This window comes from Mesoplodon mirus (genome assembly GCF_964341445.2).
Source record: "Mesoplodon mirus genome assembly, chromosome: 6".
Classification (NCBI taxonomy): Eukaryota; Metazoa; Chordata; class Mammalia; order Artiodactyla; family Ziphiidae; genus Mesoplodon; species Mesoplodon mirus.
In genome coordinates this window covers 61,490,197-61,508,363 of record NC_138982.1, presented here as the reverse complement: position 1 = coordinate 61,508,363, position 18,167 = coordinate 61,490,197, and the positions used below count along the sequence as shown (strand labels likewise).

The following is an 18,167-nucleotide window of genomic DNA, read 5'->3' as shown; positions in this document are numbered from 1 at the left end:
TGTTTCAGTCTTCTGTAATAGGAGGTTTCCTCTCAGTGTTGCAGGATGGCTGCTTCATAGCCAGCCTCCACTTCTGGGCGCCAGGCAGGAAGGAAAAGTCTGTTTTCCTTCTCTCTCTCCTTCCTTCCTTCCTTCTCTCCTTCCCTCCCTCCTTCCTCCCTCCCTCCCTTCCTCCCTTCCTTCCTTCTTTCCTTCCTCCCTCCCTCCCTCCCTTCCTTCCTTCTTTCCTTCCTCCCTCCCTCCCTCCCTCCCTTCCTTCCTTCCTTCCTTCTTGCTCTTCCTCCATCTCCCTCCTTCCTCCCCCACCCCTCTCTTTCCCTTTTTGTTCTTTTAACATTTAAGAAAACAGTAGCTTTCCTAGAAACTGCACCAAGAATTTCAACCTATATTTTACTGTCCAGCCTATATTTTATTGTCCAGCATCTGGTCACACAGTCTCCCCCAGGTGCAAGGGAGTTTTAAGTAGGTGTCCTTTTAGGCTCATTGGCCAGCCCCCCAAAATGGGATCCCATTGGCAAAGAAGAATGAGAGAAGGGCTTTTCAGTAGCAAGGTCTTGAATCCCGTGCAATATAGATTTGTTTGTCACTGTTGTTATTGTTAACAGTCCTGGAGTTGTGACTGGTGCTGACCTATTTATAGAAAAGAAAAAGTTTTTTTAATTTAAATATTTTTATATTTTAAATTCCATAAAGAAGAAATTTGTTTCAATAATCACTTAAGCTGTTAGGTTATGTAACTGCTAGTAATAAACTATTTTGATGGGAGAGAAAAATGTGTTGGAGAGTGTCCCAGGAATTCTGGACGCAGAATAGTAGGCTAATTGAGTGCTTATGCCGTCATTGGATAAACTCACAATTCAACTGAACAAGAAATTAAATATATAACCTCAAAATATTTCATGATTCATTGCATTGGGAAACCAGTATTAACTTGTTGCATCCTATTGATTCAGCATGATAAATAGAGCATTTTAATGGGGACTTTGATTCCATAATGATTCAGTTTCCAACATCTGTAGAAATTTTATATCAGCCAGCAGAACAGCTAACAATCTTGAGCCATGCTGGTATGATGTTTGCTTTTCAAAGTTGGTGCCCTTTCCCTCTTAGATACAGCCATACTCAATTAAAATCATCCAACGTTGGCTAAGTAACAGGGCAGCAACCAAGATTGAAATTGTGGAGAAAAATTCCAAAGCATGTCTGAATAATAGGAAGCAGGAACTCAAAAATAGAAACTTCTTTCTGCTGTAATCACACCAGTGCAGCCGTTAGAGATTTTTCCATTGATTTTGGGAGTGTAGGAGACACAAATTAAAAATAAATAACTGTAGCAGCATTGCCATGACTTTTTCTATCACATTTAATTAATTGGAAGTTTGGACAACTTAGGACTTTGATATAGCTGCTTTATTTGTCTTTCATTCTATTCTTAGGCTTCCTGTTCCTATTTAGAAGGTAGCTCTCCTTCAGTTTGTTTTAATCTTAATATCAAGGCAGTTAATCAAGGAATTGCTCATCAATGATTGCATCATTAAACATGATGTTCTAACACCTCTGACTTCTCAAACATGAAGCAAGTGGGACTGACCTCACTCTCCCTCAGATGTCCGCTCATAAAACCCTGTTTTTAGGGAAAGAATGCAGAAGATTTTAGCTCTGTCACATCTCCCAAAGATTATGGGATTGAAGAGAGTATAACCCCCCACCGCCACCGAAACTCATTAAGACCAGACCCAGAGGTTTAGTCAAACCTCAGCCTCAGACTCTGTGGCCAAATTCCCTGATAGGCACACGGTACGTTTTCACTGCGTTTCACTTCTTTAGGTTGTAAATGAAGCCCTGTGTATTGTGCTGAGGACATGCTAGGCCTTAGGCTCCTAAGTAGCTTCTCAGGGCCCTTTCTTCCTGCCTGAGGGCCTTTGCACAGGCTGGTTTTTTTTGCCTAGAACATTCCTCTCTCCCCTATTTCCTTTTGTCCTACATTCCCTTCAGGTCTTGTTTTAAATTTCACTGGCATACTAGGTGAGTTTTTCTCAGTTATGAACTCCCAAATACACTTCTACTTTACTTAGCATATTTATAATTATTAATAATTTCTCAATTATTTGGGTAGTATCTTACCTTCTTCCTTGGGTGCAATGTAATAGAAGCAGGTCTGAGATATATGAAAGGAATAGAGCACTGTGGAGCTGACCCAGCATTGGGCTTGCATTTCTATTTTAACCCTAATAACAATGTATTATAATAACCTCTGTACATGATGCTTTTTTCTATCAAACTGTTTGTGCCCCAGTACTGAATACTTGTTCTCCTATGCAAGTATTCCCATAACATAGGAGCTGACAATCTAGAGTCTAGTCATCTACTCATGAAAAGTAATTAACTTTTCAAGCCATCATACGCCAAATACCAAACAAAACAGCAAATGTGGTAGAGCTGTACTATCCATTCTGTTGGCCTCTAGCCACAAATGAGATGGAGAAGCAATTTATTTTGATAGTCATTTTAGTTCCTAGAGATGGCGTAAAGTCTGTAAATATAAATTTAAATGCTACACAGTTTATAAAGCATGTCATAATGAAATTCTGCATATTGGCTAAAGCAGTGCCTCAAAATACTGAAGATACAGATGCAGAATTAAAACTAGAGGGCTGAAATATTATAACAGGATGTGGAAGGAAAGCAAGACATGATATTAGTGGAAGTTGACTATTTTTAGGACTTGCTTGGGGCATAGTCATGTCTCTCAACAATATATAGAAGTTTGTAAAATATTATTAACTTCTAAATCTTATACTATGTGAATGAATTGCTTATTCAAAAATAAAACTAAGAATGGGGGAAAATTGTAATATTAATATGCTTTATTTTTAACTTTTGGTTAACTAATAACTTTTTTTAACTAATAACTTTATTTTTAACTTTTGGTTAACACCTTTTTAAGTTGGTTATATAAACATTATTATATTCTTAGAAGATGATGTTTGAAATTATAAACATACTTTTAAATATATATATTTTGAAGATTGGCTTCAGGAAGCTAAGATAGAAATAAGTGGTGTAGATGACAATGGGGATGATGGAACCATAACCAGTACACATTTGTATAAATTGTGAAGACCTTGCTGAGAGCAGAGTTTTAGAACTACTTCCCAGAAAACTGGTTTCATGAAGTTCTTCCATGATTATGTAGCAATTCTGATTTTTGTTATCATTGTTCCATAATTCAGAGGCTGTGGTTTTCCAAGAGTTTTTCCCTTTGATCCATTTGATGTGCAGAATGTTTTTATTATTCTCCACCCTCAAAACAGCTTCCCACCCAATTATTTTTTATTACAAAGGCATTTAACATTTTAGAAATCTCCCTATGACTGAAATGTTAAGACTATGTCTGCTTTTATTGTGAGAATAATGGATGAGCATGTCCCAGTCAATATTTCTGTTTTAAAGTTTGGTGGATGTTTAATGCATTCAATGAATGCTACCGATTGCATTAATGCAGTCCATTTACAAAATAGCTGCACTTTATAGTCAATATATCAATATTAGTTACCAGATAAATCCTCCAAATCCTCCAAATGAGAAAGTTGAGGTTCCTTTTGTAATATTGCAAAAGCACATTTCTCTCAGGAGTCATAATGACTTAAAATAATTTAAAAAGTATACCTGTTTGTTTCCAGTTTCTATAGAAAAATTGGTTGATTCCTTACAAATTATAAGTTGAATGGGAAGTTTCCTCTTCTTAGGTTGAGAATTGATTTATGAGAAATTGTTGAATCTCTTAGATTTGCATTTGTGTATTTGAAACGTGGCTCTTAACTGGTTTGGCTCTTCATGTCACATGGGTTTTATTAAGGAATAAGGAATATATTTGTCATGCCAAATCCTCCCGCTACCCCGCCGTTTTTATTTTGGCTGCACTACACGGCATGTGGGATCTTAGATCTCTGACCAGGGATCGAACCATGCCCCCTGAAGTGGAAGCATGGAATCTTAAACACTGTACCGCCAGGAAAGTCCCCAAATCCCCCTTTTGTAATGACAACATGCAGGGGGCAAGAAATCATATGCAATTGCATTTGATTAGTTCTAAAGTGTGGAGGTTCATGACCACTAAAATAGTTATTTCTTAATAATACAGTTTAAATGAAAATACAAAGAGTGGACACATCTTCCAAAATATTGTGTGTTACAGTACAACATGGTTTATTGGCCACTATTAACCTGGCATTTCTCTTAATAATGACATTTGTGTTTTGGCAGTAATAGGTTAGAATGTGATCATTGGTATTTATTATTGTGACCCCAAAAATGTGTAAGGTTTTTAAATACCCTCTGACTTATCAAAGAGAGATTAAATTATTTATATTTTCCAAGGCACTTCAGTGTCTAGCAAATTGTAATTCTTTGACAATATTTACTCTCTATATAATATAGACAATAATCCTCTATATATTAGAATACCTTATTCCTAGGATATGTTAAAAAAAGAAACCCTGCGGCTTCCCTGGTGGCGCAGTGGTTGAGAGTCTGCCTGCCGATGCAGGGGATACGGGTTCATGCCCCAGTCCGGGGTGATCCTGCGTGCCGCGGAGTGGCTGGGCCCGTGAACCGTGGCCGCTGGGCCTGCGCGTCCGCAGGCTGTGCTCTATGACGGGAGAGGCCACAGCGGTGAGAGGCCCACGTACCGCAAAGAAAAGAATAAAAAAAAAAAAAGAAACCCTGGAATTTGCAGTCATTTTCCATTTCAAGTACTTCTTTACAGCCTGTTGAAATTCCTGACATACTAATTATTATAGAATATGACTAACTTACTTTCCTTTTATTCATATATTCTGTGGGAAACAAAGTGAAAGTGAAAAGATTTGAATAGTTTTCTATTTAGGAGAACCCCAAAAGATGAAATATTGTTCAAGTTATTAGATCCCCTTAACAGTATCACTATTAGTGACTTTCTTCTAATCCAGGAGCTTATAATTGAATAAGAAATAATTGGACTTTTCTAAGCATGAAAAGTAGACTCTCTGAAAGTCTTAACTAGGGCTAAGTTTTTTTTTTCAATGTAGTGAAAACCAAAAGGAACATGTTAGGTTCAGCATTAAAAGCAGGTAATATAATCAGTGAATGTATATAAATCAGGATATAAAAAGGATCTTAACTCATAGTAAGATAGAGATCAAACCAATAGGGCAGGCTCTCTATTCTGTTTTGCTTAGAAATAAGTAAATAGGCTGAACTTTAGGTTAACTAAACTCTAGGTGTAAATCAGCCACCTTTCAAGCCCCTGAATTCATTTTCCCCACTGGGTTAACCTCTTCACTTAACAAGGGCTCAGAGGCCCCATGGAATTTACACTAATCAAAGCAGTGCCGGCAACCAAACAGCCTCTGTTTCAATACAAGAAGAAGCCAGGGGTAGAATACAAGTTACTGGTGAGTCTTGCACTTTGGACCACTCAGCAGGGCAGACATTCTTCTCCAAATATACCTTAAAGCAAAAGAAGGGACAGTGCATACCATTCTGCACCTGGCTGGAACCCAGGGGAAATGTAAACCAAGCTGACCCGACTGGTAACAAGTCTGACTAACTTGTTTGGGTCCCAGGACTTACTCTTGGTGAAAGCTATTAAAAGGTGGAATGTATCTTTGGCATAACTTCAGCTGTTTTATGTGTTCATTCCTACTTCATTTTGTCCTAGCTTGTGATTTATTATGTGACCTTAAACTTGATTTAAACTTGAGAAAGCCCAGATCTGGAGATTCTTTCAAAGTTTGTTTCAGGAGATGGGACTCACTAGAGTCGTAGAGTATCCACTAGCAGCAGTTTCAAATCTCAGCTCTGCCAAATCTAGGTCTGGCAGGTGTAACCCTCCTACACCAAGTCCCTCATCTCTAAAATGAGGTTCCTAACATCTTCCACGGAGAGTGTTACTGGTTTTTTAAAACTCATATACTGAAGCACTTGGCACATAGTAAGGACTCAATAATGATTCTTCTGAACCTCTTTCTTCCTTTTCTCTTTCTCCCTTTTAAGGTGACAGAGGGCTACTAATAATGTCAGATTTTCTGTTTTTGTTGTTCTTTACTTTTCTCTCTCTGATTCTTCTTTCCTCCATCTCTGAAACTGAGCCCTATGCTTGCTATTAAATTATATCTTAGTGTCAGGAAATGAGCCTTGCCTCTTGCTATTAAAATTGTCTTTGTGGGCTTCCCTGGTGGCACAGTGGTTGAGAGTCCACCTGCCGATGCAGGGGACGCGGGTTCGTGCCCCGGTCCGGGAAGATCCCACATGCCGCGGAGCGGCTGGGCCCGTGAGCCATGGCCACTGGGCCTGCGCGTCCGGAGCCTGCACTCCGCAATGGGAGAGGCCACAACAGTGAGAGGCCCGCATACCGCAAAAAAAAAGTGTGTGTGTGTGTGTGCGTGTGCTGATATTTATGCTGTACTGACTGTCAGTTCATATATCTGGCCAAAATTTCTTTTTATCATGGATCTTAATCCCTGCATTTTATCTTTTCTGAAATGGCAAAATGTCACAAGGTTTTCAATGCTGCAACCGGGCAGCGATGGAGTAAAAAGGCAGAGAATGATGTTACTGGAGAATGACAAGTTAAATTTTCTTCTCTCTTCTGATCCTTTCTGGGTGTGTGGATGTATTTACTTTCTCAATGTAAGGAAGGGAAAATATTTTCTCTCTACTGTTTTCAAGATTAAAAAATATCAGGGCTCCTGAGCCTATAGAACTGATCACTGCTGAAACAAGCAGACTGAAAAGGAGTGAAAGTGTAGAGTTCACATGTGTTGTGTTTACTATGCATGAAGCACCATTATAAGGATTGCATGAATCATCTCATTATTTTCACAAAAACTCTATCATTGTCCCTGTGTTACAGATGAGGAAGTTGAGGTGCAAATATGCTAAGATGACTCCTTGTCTCACAGAAGTGTCGGGGCCAGGATCTGAACCCAGGGAGTCTGGTGCTGAGGAGAACCTTATCTGCCTTCTAATGTATGATGTGAACACACCAGTAAGGGCTACGATCAGTCTCTATCTCCTAAAATTGTGCTACTCACCAGATGCCCCGACATCACCTGGGAGCTTATGAAAAATACAGCTTCTCAACCTCACCCCAGACCTACCAAATTTTAATTTGCATTTTAAGAAGATCCCCAGGTAAGTAGCATACATTTAAAATTTGGGAAACAGAAGCCTCAAGCATTATTTCTGGGATCATATATATACTTTTTGTGTGATATAGGGAGGAAAACAATCAGGATTTTTAGATCTCAAAGGGATTAAGATTTAGAGACAATGCAGTTCAATCTCTTTCTTTTATAATTGTTGAAAATGAGTTACATGGCGGTTAAATATGTATTTAAGAATAAATAAATTCTTAAGAATTCAATAAACATTTTTTGAGGGTCTGTCATGTGCCAGACTATATGCCAAATGGGCTGGGGATACAAAGACACATAAATCATATCCTCTGGGAGCCAAATTGAAGAGACAAATAAAGTGCATGAGATTTATAAGTGCTATGATACAACCACATATATATACTGTGTATAATAGAGCACAGAGGAACAAAGACGTTGTGATGGGGATCAGGAAAGACATTATTACAGACATAGTATTGGAGCTGAGTCTTGAAAGATTAATAGGTATTAACCAAAGGCACTAGAATTTGAGCCTTTTCATTTGCAACTAGGCCAATGAACATCATCATTCAGGGCCACAAGTTATTCAGAGAAAGGAGATATTTAGAGGAGTGAATCTCAAACTTGGCTTCACATAGAATTACCTGGAGAACTTTCAGAATGCCTATTCATGGCTCCACCTCCAGAGTTACTGAGTTAGTTAGTCTGGAAGGAGATCTGGACATTTGTTTCTTTGTTTGTTTATGTTCTGCAGATGACTCTAGTGTCCACACAAGGCTATTATAGTTCTTTTGTGCTTGGTTTCCCTCTTTACTCTCTGGATCTTCTGACCATTTCATCTGGTTCCTGACCCAGCTTTCGGCCCTGGACTTCAGACCCACTCTTGTCATGAATCACAACTTGTTACCTCTTGGATCTTGAACTAAGTCTGATGGTACATGCTGTATTCATGTGACCCGCCATGAGCATGGAGTGCTTTTTCTGTAAATCACCACGTGTTGGGGCCAGAGCCAGCCCACTCTCAGAGAAGTTAGCATTAGAGCTGCCTGAGAACAGACCCACTCAATCTCTATAACTAGTGTGCAGCCCTACCCACAGTATAAGATGTCATAATTTTCTCCCCCAAATAAATAGAATATCAAAAGATTTTCTTTTACAGTTTTTTAAATTGAGGTAACATTGGTTTAAACGTTATATGTTTCATATGTACAATATGATATTTAGACTTCTGTATACACTATAGTGTGCTCACCACCAAAAGCTTTGTTTCCATCTATCACAATATAGTTGACCCCCTTTACCCATTTCACCCTCCCCCACCATTCCCCTTCCCCTCTAGTAACCACTATATTCTCTCTGTATCTATGTATTTGGTTTTATTTTGTTTGTTCATTTATTTATTTATTTTTATATTCCTCATATGAATGAAATCATACCGCATTTGTCTTTCTCCATCTGACTTTAGCATAGTACCCTCAAGGTCCATCCCTGTTGCTGCAAAAGGCAAGATTTTATCTTTATTATGGCTAAGTAGCATTGTGTGTGTGTGTATATGTATATATAACACCTATCTATCTATATCCATTCAACTGTTGATGGGCACTTAGCTTGTTTCCATATCTTGGCTATTGTAAACAATGCTTCAATGAACATAGGGGTGCACATATCTTTTCAAGTTAGTGTTTTCATACTCTTTGAATAAATACCCAAAAGTGAACTAGCTGGGTCATATGGTAGTTGTATTATTAATTTTTGAGGAATCTCCATACTGTTTTCCATAGTGGCTGAACCAATTTACATTCCCATCAACAGTGTATGAGGGCACCCTTCTCTCCACATCCTTGCCAACACTTGTTATTTCTTGACTTTTTGATAATAGCCATTCTAACGTGTGTGAAGAAATATCTCATGGTGGTTTTGATTATCATTTCCCTAATAATTAGTGATGATTAACATCTTTCCATGTGCCTCTTGGCCATCTGTATGTCTTCTTTGGAAAAATGTCTAATCAGATCCTCTGCACATTTTTTAGTTGGGTTGTTTGAGTTCTTTATATATTTTGGATATCACCACCTTATCAGATATATGATTTGCAAAAATCTTCCATTCAGCAAGTTGTCTTTTTGTTTTGTTGATGGCTTCCTTTTTCCTGCAGAAGCTTTTTATTTTAATGTAGTCCCATTTGTTTATTTTTGCTTTTGTTTTCCTTGCCTGAGGAGACCTATCTAGAAAGACATTGCTAAGACCAATGTCAGAGTATACTGCCTATGCTTTCCTCTAGGAGTTTTGTGGTTTCAGGTCTTACATTGAAGTCTTTAATCCATGTTGAGTTAATTTTTGTGTATTGTATAAGATTGTGGTCTAGTTTTGTTCTTGTGCATGTGGCTGTGTAGTTTTCCCAACACCATTTATGGAAGAGACTGTCCTTTCTCCTTGTATGTTCTTTGCTCCTTTGTCATAAATTAATTATCCATATATGTGTGGTTCATTTCTGGGCTTTCAGTGCTGTTCCACTGATCTGTGTGTCTGTTTTTCTTCCAATACCATGCTGTTTTTATTACTATAGCTTCATAGTATAATTTGAAAACAGGAAGTGTACTTTCAGCTTTGTTCTTTATTTTAAAGATTGCTTTGGCTATTCGGGGTCTTTTATCATTCCATACAAATTTTAGGATTTTTTGTTCTACTTCTGTGAAAAATGTTGTTGGGATTTTAATAGGGATTGCATTGAATCTGTAGATTGCTTCAGGTAATATGGACATTTTAACAGTGTTAATTATTCCAATCCATGAGCACAGAAAATCTTTCCATTTATTTGTGTCTTCTTCAGTTCCTTTCAACAGTGTGTTATAATTTTTGGTGTACAGTTTTTTCACCTCCTTGGCTAAATTTATTCTTGGTATTTTATTATTTTTGCTGTGACTGTAAATGGGATTGTTTTCTTTATTTATCTTTCAGCTAGTTCATTGTTATTGTATAGAAATGCAACAGATTTTTGCAGATTGACTTTGTACCCTGCAACTTTACTGTATTAGTTTATTATTTTTAATAGTTTATTGGTGTGGTCTTTAGGTTTTTTTCTATATGTAAAATCATGTCATCTGCTGATAGTGAGTTTTGCTTCTTCCTTTCCAATTTAGATGCATTTTATTTCTTTTTCTTGATTAATTTCTGTGGCTAGGACTTCCAGTACTATGTTGAGTAAAAGTGGTGAGAGTGGGCATCCTTATCTTGTTTCTGATCTTGGAGAAATAGCTTTCAGTTTTTCATTTGAGTGTGATGTTAGCTGTGGGTTTGTCATATATGGCCTTTATTAGGTTGAGATATATTTCTTCTGTACCCACTTTATTGAGAGTTTTTATCATAAATGCATCAGTGCCTCTATTGAGATGATCATAAGATTTTTATTCTTTGTTTTGGTAATGTGGTGTATCACATTAACTGATTTGTGGATATTGAACCCTGGAATAAATCCCACTTGACCATGGTGTATGATCCTTTTAATATACTGTTGTATTTAGTTTGCTAATATTTTGTTGAGGTTTTTGCATCTATATTCATCAGAGATATTGGCCTTAATTTTCTTTTTTCATGTTCTCTTCATTTGATTTTGTTATAAATCATAAAATGAGTTAGGAAGTGTTCTCTCCTCTTCAATTTTTTTGGAAGAGTTTGAAAAGAATAAGGTATTAAATCTTCTTTGAATGTTTGGTAGAATTCACCTGTGAAGGCATCTGGTTCTGAACTTCTGTTTTTTGGTGAGGTTTGGATTACTGTTTCAATCTCCTAATGATTGATCTATTCAGATTTTCTATTTCTTCATGAATCAGTCATCAAAGGTTGGTTGATTATAAGAATTCATCCATTCTTCTAGGTTGTCCAATTTGTGGGCATATAGCTGTTCATAGTATTCTCTTATAATCTTTTGTATTTCTGTGATATCCTTTGTAATTTCTCCTCTTTTTTTTATTTTATTATCTGGGTCCCTTCTTTTCTTAGTAAGTCTAGCTTAAGCTATGACAATTTTTTTAATTTTTTTTTAAAGAACCAGCTGTGAGTTTCATTGATGTTTTCTGTTGTCTTTTTAGTCTCTATTTCATCTATTTCCATTGTGATTTTTTTTTCCCTTCCTTCTACTGACACTGGGCTTCATTTGTTCTTCTTTTTGTAGTTCCTCTAGTTTAAGGTTAGGTTGTTTATTTGAGATTTTTCTTATTTCTTGAGGTTGGCCTGTTGTTATAAACTTCCCTCTAAGTACTGCTTGCTGTATCCCATAGATTTTTGGTATATCATGTTTTCATTTTTATTTGTCTTCAGGTATTTTTTTTTAATATCTCTTTTGGTTTCTTCATTGACCCAGTAGTTGTTCAATAGCATGTTGTTTAGTCTCCATGTACTTGTGTAATGTCCAGCTTTCTTCTTGTAGTTGATTTGTAGTTTCATATTATTGTGATCAGAAATGGTGCCTGATATGATATCAATCTTATTAAATTTGAGACTTGTTTTGTGTCCCAATATATAGTCTATTCTTGAGAAAGTTCCATGTGTGCTTGAGAAGTCTGTGTGTTTTGCTCCTTTTGGATGGAATGTTCTATATAAATCTATTAAGTTCATCTGGTATAATGTTTCATTTAAGGCTGCTACTTCCTTGTTGACTTTCTGTCTGGATGATCTATTCATTGATGTAAGTGGGGTGTTAAAGTCCTCTATTATTATTGTGTTGCTGTCAATTTCTCCCTTTCGGTCTATTAATAATTGCTTTATGTATTTTGGTGCTCTCATGTTAGGTGCATATGTATTAATAAATGTTATGCCTTCTTGATGGGTTGTCCCCTTTATCATTGTGTAATGTCCATTTTTGTCTCATGTTACCTGTTTTGGCTTGACATGTATTTTCTCTGAGTATGGATATACTTGTTTTCTTTTGGCTGCTATTTGCTTGGCGTATCATCTTCTATCTCTTTACTTTGACCCTATGTTTGTCTTTAGAGCTGAGATGAGTCTCCTAGAGGCAGCATATAGGTAGGTGGGCCTTGTTTTTAATCCATACAGCCATTCTATGTCTTTTGATTGGTGACTTCAAGCCATTTACATTTAGGGTGATTACTGATAAATGAGGACTTAGTACTGTCATTTTATCTTTTGTTTTCTGGTTGCTCCCTATCTCCATTGTTTCTTTTTCCTTGTGTTTCTGTCCGCCTTTTTACTTTAGTGGTTCTCATGATGTTTTTCTCAGTTTCCTCTTTTTATGTTTTGTGTCTGTGCTCTAAATGCCTATTTTGTGGTTACCATGAGGTTTGTATAAAATATCTCATAGATAAAATAGTCCCTTTTCTGCAGATAGTATCATATTTTCATTTGGCAAATGGGCTCTGTCTTTTAACTCTTCCCCCTTTAAGTTTTTGTTTTCTCAAATTATCCCTTTTTATATTGTGTATTTGTTACCAAATTAAAGTATTTTTACTGCCTCTTTCCCTTTATCTTTTATGCTATAATTATGTGTTTAACAATCTATTCTGATATAGAATTGCAGCTTCCTGATTCTGTCTATTTATCAACTTACTAATAGTTTTGTGTACTTTTACCTTTTCATTTCCCGTAGAAAATCTCCTTTCAACATTTCTTGTAAGACAGGTCTAGTGGGGATGAACTCAGCCTTTGTCTGTCTGAGAAAGCCTTTATTTCTCCTTCATATCTGAAGGATAACTGCTGGAGAGAGTATTCTTGTCTGATAGTTTTCATCTTTCAATATTTGGATATGTCATTCCACTCTCTCCTGGCATGTAGAGTCTCTGCTGAGAAATCTGCTAATGGCCTAATGGGGTTCCTTTGTAGGTTACTGCCTTCCCCCACCCAAAACTGAAAAGTCTTTATCAATAACTTTTAACCACTTTAATATAATATGTCTTGGAGAAGGTTATTTTTTGCATTTAGAAAATTAGATGATCTCTTAGCTTCACGGACTTGTAAACCTAGTTAATTCACGAGGTTTGGGAAGTTTTTAACTGTCATTTCTTTAAACTCTCTCCCTTCTCCCTTTCTTCTCCTTCAGGGATTCCCATTATCCTTCTGTTGCCTTTCGTTATGGAGTTGGACAGTTCTTGTAGAATTTCTTCACTTTTAAAAATCATAGTTCTCTCTCCTCTTTTACCTGAATCATTTCTATATTTCTATCTTTGAGCTCACTAATTCTCTCCCATATGGTCTCTATTTCCAATGCTTTTAATTTTGTTTTTTTATAACATCTTTATTGGAGTATAATTGCTTTACAGTGGTGTGTTAGTTTCTGCTATATCACAAAGTGAATCAGCTATACGTATACATATATCCCCATATGCCTTCCCTCTGGAAGCTCCCTCCCACCCTCCCTATCCCACCCCTCTAGGTGGTCACAAAGCACCGAGCTGATTTCCCTGTGCTATGCAGCTGCTTCCCACTAGCTATTTATTTTACATTTGGTAGTGTATATATGTCCATGCCACTCTCTCACTTCGTCCCAGCTTACACTTCCCCCTGCCCGTGTCCTCAAGTCCATTCTCTATGTCTGCATCTTTATTCCTGTCCTGCCCCTAGGTTCTTCAAAACCTTTTTTTTTTACATTCCATATATATGTGTTAGCATGTGGTATTTGTTTTTCTCTTTCTGACTTACTTCACTGAGTACGAAAGACTCTAGGTCCATCCAACTCACTACAAATAACTCAATTTCGTTTCTTTTTATGGCTGAGTAATATTCCATTGTATATATGTGCCACATCTTCTTTATCCATTCATCTGTCAATGGACACTTAGGTTGTTTCCATGTCCTGGCTATTGTAAATAGAGCTGCAATGAACATTGTGGTACATGACTCTTTGAATTATGGTGTTCTCAGGCTATATGCCCAGTGGTGAGATTGCTGGATCATATGGCAGTTGTATTTTTACTTTTTAAGGAACCTCCATACTGTTCTCCATAGTGGCTGTATCAATTTACATTCCCACCAACAGTGCAAGAGGGCTCCCTTTTCTTTATACCCTCGCCAGCATTTATGGTTTGTAGATTTTTTGATGATGGCCATTCTGACTGGTGTGAGGTGATACCTCATTGTAGTTTTGATTTTCATTTCTCTAATGATTAGTGATGTTGAGCATCCTTTCATGTATTTGTCGGCAATCTGTATATCTTCTGTGGAGAAATGTCTATTTAGGTCTTCTGCCCATTTTTGGATTGGGTTGTTCTTTTCTTGATATTGAGCCTCATGAGTTCCTTGTATATTTTGAAGATTAATCCTTTGTCAGTTGCTTCGTTTGCAAATATTTTCTCCCATTCTGAGGGCTGTCTTTTTGTCTTGTTTATGGTTTCCTTTGCTGTGCAAAATCTTATAAGTTTCATGAGGTCCCATTTGCTTATTTTTGTTTTTATTTCCATTTCTCTAGGAGGTGGGTATAAAAGGATCTTGCTGTGATTTATGTCATAGAGTGTTTGGCCTATGTTTTCCTCTAAGAGTTTTATAGTGTCTGGCCTAACATTTAGGTCTTTAATCCATTTTGAGTTTATTTTTCTGTATGGTGTTAGGAAGTGTTCTAATTTCATTCTTTTACATGTAGCTGTCCCGTTTTCCCAGCACCACTTATTGAAGAGGCTGTCTTTTCTCCATTGTACATTCTTGCCTCCTTTATCAAAGATAAAGTGACCATATGTGTGTGGGTTTATCTCTGGGCTTTCTATCCTGTTCCATTGATCTATAATTCTGTTTTTGTGCCAGTACCATACTGTCTTGATTACTGTAGCTTTGTAGTTTAGTCTGGAGTCAGGAGGCCTGATTCCTCCAGCTCTGTTTTTCTTTCTCAAGATTGCTTTGGCTATTCAGGGTCTTTTGTGTTTCCATACAAAATGATAAATTTTTGTTCTGGTTCTGTGAAAAATTCCATTGGTAGTTTGATAGGAATTGCACTGAATCTGTAGATTGCTTTGGGTAGTACGGTCATTTTCACAATGTGGATTCTTCCAATCCAAGAACATGGTATATCTCTCCATCTATTTGTATCATCTTTAATTTCTTTCATCAGTGTCTTATAGTTTTCTGCATACAGGTCTTTTGTCTCCTTAGGTATGTTTATTCCTAGGTATTTTATTCTTTTTGTTGCAATGGTAAATGTGAGTGTTTCCTTAATTTCTCTTTCAGATTCTTCATCATTAGTGTATAGGGATGCCAGAGATTTCTGTGCATTAATTTTGTATCCTGCAACTTTACCAAATTCATTGATTAGCTCTAGTAGTATTCTGGTAGCATCTTTAGGATTCTCTATGTATAGTATCATGTCATCTGCAAACAGTGACAGTTTTACTTCTTTTCCAATTTGGATTCCTTTTATTTCTTTTTCTTCTCTGATTTCTGTGGCTAAAACTTCCAAAACTATGTTGAATAATAGTGGTGAGAGTGGGCAACCTTGTCTTGTTCCTGATCTTCATGGAAATGGTTTCAGTTTTTCACCATTGAGGACGATGTTGGCTGTGGGTTTGTTATATACGACCTTTATAATTTTGAGGTAAGTTCCCTCTGTGCCTACTTTCTGGATGGCTTTTATCATAAATGGGTGTTGAATTTTGTTGAAAGCTTTTTCTGCATCTGTTGAGATGATCATATGGTTTTCATTCTTCAATTTGTTAATATGGTGTATCACATTGATTGATTTGAGTATTTTGAAGAATCCTTGCATTCCCAGAATAAAACCCACTTGATCATGGTGTATGATCCTTTTAATGTGCTGTTGGATTCTGTTTGCTAGATTTTGTTCAGGATTTTTGCTTCTATGTTCATCAGTGATATTGGCCTGTAGTTTTCTTCTTTTGTGACATCTTTGTCTGGTTTTGGTATCAGGGTGATGGTGGCCTCTTAGAATGAGTTTGGGAGTGTTCCTCCTTCTGCTATATTTTGGAAGAGTTTGAGAAGGATAGGTGTTAACTATTCTCTAAATGTTTGATAGAATTCACCTGTGAAGCCATCTGGTCCTCGGTTTTTGTCTGTTGGAAGATTTTTAATCACAGTTTCAACTTCAGTGCTTGTGATTGGTCTGTTATATTTTCTATTTCTTCCTGGTTCAGTCTCAGAAGGTTGTGCTTTTCTAAGAATTTGTCTATTTCTTCCAGGTTGTCCATTTTATTGTCATAGCGTTGCTTGTAGTAGTCTTTTATGATGCTTTGTATTTCTGTGGTGTCAGTTGTTACTTCTCCTTTTTCATTTCTAATTCTATTGATTTGAGTCTTTTCCCTTTTTTTCTTGATGAGTCTGGCTAATGGTTTATCAATTTTGTTTATCTTCTCAAAGAACCAGCTTTCAGTTTTATAGATCTTTGCTTTTTTTTGTTCTTCTTTCTCTAAGTGCTTTAGATGTAATATTAGGTTGTTTATTTGAGATGTTTCTCATTTCTTGAGGGAGGATTGTATTGCTATAATTTTCCCTCTTAGAACTGCTTTTGCTGCATCCCATAGGTTTTGGGTCGTCATGCTTTCATTGTCATTTGTTTCTAGGTATTCTTTGATTCCCTCTTTGTTTTCTTCTGTGATCTCTTGGTTATTTAGTAGTGTATTGTTTAGCCTCCATGTGTTTGTATTTTTTACATTTTTTCCCTGTAATTGATATCTTGTTTTATAACATCATGGTCAGAAAAGGTACTTGATAAGGTTTCAATTTTCTTAAATTTACCAAGGCTTGATTTTTGACCCAAGATATGATCTATCCTGAACAATGTTCCATGAGCACGTGAGAAGAAAGTGTATTCTGTTGTGTTTGGATGGAATGTCCTATAAATATCAATTAAGTCCATCTTGTTTAATGTGTCATTTAAAGCTGGTTTTCCTTATTTATTTTTCATTTTAGATGATCTGTCCATTGGTGAAAGTGGGGTGTTAAAGCTCCCTACTATTATTGTGTTACTGTCAGTTTCCCCTTTAATGGCTGTTAGCATTTGCCTTATGTACTGAGGTGCTCCTATGTTGCATGCATAAATATTTATAATTGTTATATCTTCTTGGACTGATCCCTTGATCATTATGTGGTGTCCTTCTTTTTCTCTTGTAATAGTCTTTATTTTAAAGTCTACTTTGTGTGATATGAGAATTGCTACTCCAGCTTTCTTTTGGTTTCCATATGCATGGAATATCTGTTTCCTCCCCTCACTTTCAGTCTGTATATGTCCCTAGGTCTGAAGTGGCTGTCTTGTAGACAGCATGTATATGGGTCTTGTTTTTGTATCCATTCAGCTAGTCTATGTCTTTTGGTTGGACCATTTAATCCATTTACATTTAAGGTAATTATCAATATGTATGTTCCTATTATGTGCTTCCTGGGCTTAATTGACTATTTCCTTTCCCATATTAGGGAAATTTTCAAATATAATTTCCTCCAATATTTTCTCAGTCCCTTTCTTTTTCTCTTCTTTTTCTGGGATTCCTATAGTTCAAATGTTGGTGCATTTAATGTTGTCCCAGAAGTCTCTGAGACTGTCCTCAGTTCTTTTCATTCTTTTTTCTTTATTCTCCTCTGCGGTTGTTATTTCCACTATTTTATCTTCCAGGTCACTTATCCGTTCTTCTGCCTCAGCTATTCTGCTATTGATTCCTTGTAGAGAATTTTTAATTTCATTTATTGTGTTGTTCATCATTGTTTGTCTGCTCTTTAGTTCTTCTAGGTCCTTGTTAAATGTTTCTTGTATTTTATCCATTCTATTTCCAAAATTTTGTATCATCTTTACTGTCATTACTCTGAATTCTTTTTCATGTAGTCTGCCTATTTCCTCTTCATCTGTTTGGTCTGTTGGATTTTTACCTTGCTCCTTCATCTGCTGTGTATTTCTCTGTCTTCTCATTTTCGTTAACTTACTGTGTTTGGGGTCTCCTTTTCAGAGGCTGCAAGTTCATAGTTCTGTTGTTTTTGCTGTCTGCCCCCATTGGGTAAGGTTGGTTCAGTGGCTTGTGTAGGCTTCCTGGTGGAGGGGACTCTTGCCTCTGTTCTTTTTTTTTTTTT

The 18,167-nt window shown here is 36.7% G+C and overlaps 1 protein-coding gene across 1 annotated transcript in view; it reads left to right on the top strand.

Moving 5' to 3' along the window:
• Window positions 1-18,167, top strand: part of LOC309805957 (uncharacterized protein) — a gene marked incomplete at its 5' end in the record, with an annotated part of 119,926 nt that overhangs the window by 34,727 nt on the left and 67,032 nt on the right. Inside the window, one exon of the mRNA XM_082624324.1 lies at window positions 6,896-7,176. The remainder of the gene's footprint in view (window positions 1-6,895; window positions 7,177-18,167) is intronic.